Source organism: Battus philenor, unplaced genomic scaffold, assembly GCF_028537555.1.
Source record: "Battus philenor isolate CCGP_79_NKW_IND1 unplaced genomic scaffold, ilBatPhil1.0.hap1 SCAF_49, whole genome shotgun sequence".
NCBI classification, from domain to species: Eukaryota; Metazoa; Arthropoda; class Insecta; order Lepidoptera; family Papilionidae; genus Battus; species Battus philenor.
Genome location: NW_027181714.1, coordinates 10001 through 15000, shown reverse-complemented (window position 1 = coordinate 15000; position 5000 = coordinate 10001). Strand labels below are relative to the sequence as shown.

Sequence of the window (5000 nt, the reverse complement as noted above, 5' to 3'; positions counted from 1 at the left end):
ACGACGAGAAAGCGGAACCTCCCGAACACCACATCTCCCGCGCTCGAGACGATCGCGGGATTCAGTGCTGGGCTCTTTCCTGTTCGCTCGCCGCTACTAGGGAAATCCTTGTTAGTTTCTTTTCCTCCGCTTACTAATATGCTTAAATTCGGCGGGTGATCCTCCCTGATCTGAGGCCAACGATAAAAATTCGAGGCAGACGCGATATCCGTACGCGACGTCCCTTATTATATTTTTGACGACGACGAACCGACGGACCGCGCGCGCAAGCAAGCAAGCGCGCACGGCGGCCGGTCGTCGTCGCGGGACGCCCTTCGGACGTCGAGTCCGCCTACCGTACACCACCCCCACCGTCGCGATCATCGCGCGTCGCAGAGCGAGTGCGCGTGCGCGAGGCGCGCGCGTCGCGAGTCCTTAGAGGTCTCTAGACGCGCGCACGCACAACGCAACGCTGCACACACAACACGCGTTGCGCGATGAACGACGACGATGACGATGATGATTATGATGATACGAGCGTAAACGAAAATCTCGACACGCATACGCGAGCGCGAGTACTTTTCGTTAGCGATCGATCGTCCGGCCCTTTCGGTATCGGTCCGTATCGATACGATAATATAACGTTCGCACTGGAACGACGACGCGTATCACCGACATAATACGGATGCGTAGCGACGACGAGCGGTGAACTCTCTCGCATCGGGCTAGGCGCGCGCGCACATGAACATCACGTAATGTTTACTTACATATGTTTGTGTGTGCGTTACGCTTGCCGCGCAAGAAAACATTCACCGCCTGCCGGTCGCATCCGTCGGAGACGCGTCGTCTGTGCTTCCGATATATTTTATTATATCGTATACACGAACCGATGAGCTCGGACGAAGACCGCACTACGAAGACTCGCGTCTTAGCGATGCGTGTAATCTTTTCACACTCGTTTCATATTCAATACAATTCGATATATTTAAACGGACCGTAAACGCGCTCCGCGCGTACGCGGACGTGAGGGGTGCAGCACCCCGCCGTCCGTCGTCCGTCGCGAAGAACGTTCAACGGAAACCGTCAATTGTTCGAAAGAGCGCGCGCCCGCTCGCCCGCGCGCGGTAGTGCGGCAGCGGCAGCGCGACGACAGCGACGGCGGATAGTGAGAGAGAGAGAGAGTGAGAGCCGCGGCGGCGCGGACGAGAGACTCTTATTAGAGATCGTCCCATCGCACCGTCCGCGAGCTCGTTCATCACCCCCCACCAACCCGCCGCCGCCGCGTCGCGCGTCACCGCCGCGCGCATCGACCGGCGCGAGCGCACGTAGCGCGCGTTCTACACCGAACAGTGTGGTTTTTATATTTTAACAGCCGGCCCTCAGACAGGAGTGGTCCTGGATATTTCTCCACGGACCGCAATGTGCGTTCGAAATGTCGATGTTCAAATGTGTCCTGCAGTTCACACTATGACGCGCAGTTAACTGCGTTCTTCATCGACCCGCGAGCCAAGTGATCCACCGTCCAGGGTAATGATTTTTTCTTAATGTTGTTATTACTTACGGTAGCGGCCTACGGCTCTCGCCGTCGGCCACTTGATTGTCCGTTTTTATGTATTAACGTCGAAAGTTGGTCGAATTCATGTGCGCCGAGGCGTTCATAAAGAAACGGCACCGAAAAAGCTTAACGCCCCGACGCGAATCCTTTAGAATGATGAACGACGACGACCCGCGCACCCCCCAACGAGCTGGCGTGACGCACGACATTGTCATCTTTCTAACCGCTTAAATTTCGTTTTGTATAGCGCCAACCGACAATAAAGGGCCTGAGCTAGGCAGTGGGGATTTTCACCGCTTCGAACGCTCCGTTTGGTATGCCCCGGTCGGCGCTCGTCTCTCGGCGTTTTTCCGCCACCCGGCCGCTTCGACGGCGGCGGAGGCAGCGGCGGCGGTAGCACTTTCGACGAATGCCACCACCGCCACCGGCCACCGCCACGGCGCCGTCGCCGCTGCGCCGTTAGGCGTAATAGACGCTAGAGACAATTATTTCACATTTTATTTTTTATACATATATACAAACACGCACACACACACGCACGCACACGCGCGCGCGCTCGTCCGCATTAGATACGAACAGCAGCGCGCGCGTACGTACATATATATGTATATATGTCGTATATATATATATCATTATGGATGTATTACATATATATATGTGTAAACACGGTATGTACGAAGTCGTCGTCGTCGTCGTCACCCGTCGTCGGCGCAACAACGTTCGTGAACATATCACGCGTCTCGCACACATACACACACGTTAATGATCCTTCCGCAGGTTCCCCTACGGAAACCTTGTTACGACTTTTACTTCCTCTAAATGATCAAGTTTGGTCAACTTCCCAGCAACGCCGACGGCCGTGAAGCCACCGCGTGTCGGTCCGAAGACCTCACTAAATCATTCAATCGGTAGTAGCGACGGGCGGTGTGTACAAAGGGCAGGGACGTAATCAACGCGAGCTTATGACTCGCGCTTACTAGGAATTCCTCGTTTATGGGGGATAATTGCAAACCCCAATCCCCAGCACGAAGGAGTTTCAACGGGTTGCCCGGGCCTCTAGGCCAGGGAGAACATGCTGATTCCTTCAGTGTAGCGCGCGTGCGGCCCAGGACATCTAAGGGCATCACAGACCTGTTATTGCTCAATCTCGTGCGGCTCGAAGCCGCCGGTCCCTCTAAGAAGAATTTTAATACGTCGCCAGTGAGTTGCGCCACCGGAGCGGCGCACACCTAAATGACGACGCCTATTTAGCAGGCTAGAGTCTCGTTCGTTACCGGAATTAACCAGACAAATCGCTCCACCAACTAAGAACGGCCATGCACCACCACCCACCGAATCAAGAAAGAGCTGTTAATCTGTCAATCCTTCCGGTGTCCGGGCCTGGTGAGATTTCCCGTGTTGAGTCAAATTAAGCCGCAGGCTCCACTCCTGGTGGTGCCCTTCCGTCAATTCCTTTAAGTTTCAGCTTTGCAACCATACTCCCCCCGGAGTCCAAAATCTTTGGTTTCCCGGAAGCTGCCCGCCGAGCCATCGTAGTAACGTCGGCGGATCGCTAGATGACATATTTACGGTTAGAACTAGGGCGGTATCTAATCGCCTTCGAACCTCTAACTTTCGTTCTTGATTGATGAAAACACCTTTGGCAAATGCTTTCGCTGATGTTCGTCTTGCGACGATCCAAGAATTTCACCTCTAACGTCGCAATACGAATGCCCCCAGTTATCCCTATTAATCATTACCTCGGAGTTCTGAAAACCAACAAAATAGAACCGAGATCATATTCTATTATTCCATGCACGAAATATTCAAGCAGCATTTTGAGCCCGCTTTGAGCACTCTAATTTGTTCAAAGTAAAATTGTCGGCCCATCTCGACACTCACCGAAGAGCACCGCGATAGGATTTTGATATTGAACCGCCGTTTTACCGACGGCTCACCGACGATATGCTCCGCAGACGTGTCAGTATCACCGCGGATGCGGTGCACCGACAGCGCGGCGCACAAATGCAACTACGAGCTTTTTAACCGCAACAATTTTAGTATACGCTATTGGAGCTGGAGTTACCGCGGCTGCTGGCACCAGACTTGCCCTCCAATTGTTCCTCGTTAAAATATTTAAAGTGTACTCATTCCGATTACGAGGCCTCGTAAGAGTCCCGTATCGTTATTTTTCGTCACTACCTCCCCGTGCCGGGAGTGGGTAATTTGCGCGCCTGCTGCCTTCCTTGGATGTGGTAGCCGTTTCTCAGGCTCCCTCTCCGGAATCGAACCCTGATTCCCCGTTACCCGTGACAACCATGGTAGTCGCAGAAACTACCATCGAAAGTTGATAAGGCAGACATTTGAAAGATGCGTCGCCGGTGCTGGACCATGCGATCGGCAAAAGTTATCCAGATTCATCAAAATTAACGACTTCGGACGCGAGGCCCTCCGTCGATTGGTTTTGATCTAATAAAAGCACTCATCCCATCACTGGTCAGAGTTCTGATTGCATGTATTAGCTCTAGAATTACCACAGTTATCCAAGTAACCGAGGTAAGATCTAAGGAACCAAAACTGATATATTGAGCCATTCGCGGTATCGCCTTAATACGGCTTGCACTGAGACATGCATGGCTTAATCTTTGAGACAAGCATATAACTACTGGCAGGATCAACCAGGGAGCTAGCTAGTAGAGCTAACACACACCAACACCGCACATACGAGAGATATGAGGGTGATGATGATATGATAGACGTGTGACAAGCGACGCGTCGGACGTTCGAAACGCCGTGACGCGCCGGTGCCTAGGTAGCTTTTTGCGTGCGTGCGTGCGTGCGTATTTATTACAATACACACACAACACCACACCGCAACAACAAAATGAATTCGTTTTTCTATCTGTTCACGGAGGAAAATGTATATCTCAACACTCGCCTCGCGTTCGTCCAGATTTACTTTGGACGCGGCATCGCGTCCGATTCATCGGAACGTTCTTTGACGAGACACATACAAATCTTCACTTTTATAAAATATCGTTTCGCAAAACGAACAATGACCGATTTCCAGCCCGGTTTTAGAGAGATCCGAAATCCTTGATTTATATATCATGATCGACCGTCGCGCGACTAGCGCGCGACGAGCTCGTTGATGCGATGCGTTAAGGGCCGCCCCGAAGTCGACTCGGGAGCCCAACGCCGTTCGCGTTAATTAAACGAGACGTTCTCTTACGCCTTCCGCTCTTACATAACGGAGACGTCGTCCGACACAGTTTACGGTGTGTTGTTGTGGGGAGATGATCCCCTTTTTCTTCCCTCCTCCGCCGCCGCTGTGTCGTTCGTGCGTTTGTCGGTTATAGAAGTTTCAGTTTCGGGCGTTCTCGTTGGTGGCGCGCGTTGTTTGTGTATCGGTGTTATTAGTTTTGTTCGATTCGCGCGCGTTTTCTAAGAATAATTTTTAAATTTTTTTTTTTTTTATAAAAAAAAA

The 5000-nt window shown here is 52.1% G+C and overlaps 3 non-coding genes across 3 annotated transcripts in view; all 3 read right to left on the bottom strand.

Moving 5' to 3' along the window:
• Positions 1 to 179, bottom strand: part of LOC137929276 (large subunit ribosomal RNA) — a 4033-nt gene extending 3854 nt beyond the window's left edge. The window contains exon 1 of the ribosomal RNA XR_011108823.1: positions 1 to 179. This exon is cut by the window's left edge and continues 3854 nt beyond it. This is a non-coding gene — a ribosomal RNA (large subunit ribosomal RNA).
• A 1173-nt stretch (positions 180 to 1352) lies between these two features.
• Positions 1353 to 1509, bottom strand: LOC137929279 (5.8S ribosomal RNA). Its single transcript, XR_011108826.1, has one exon. It is a non-coding gene; the product is annotated as a 5.8S ribosomal RNA (ribosomal RNA).
• A 785-nt stretch (positions 1510 to 2294) lies between these two features.
• On the bottom strand, positions 2295 to 4198 carry LOC137929271 (small subunit ribosomal RNA). The gene has a single exon (XR_011108818.1). It is a non-coding gene; the product is annotated as a small subunit ribosomal RNA (ribosomal RNA).
• Positions 4199 to 5000: the final 802 nt, after the last annotated feature.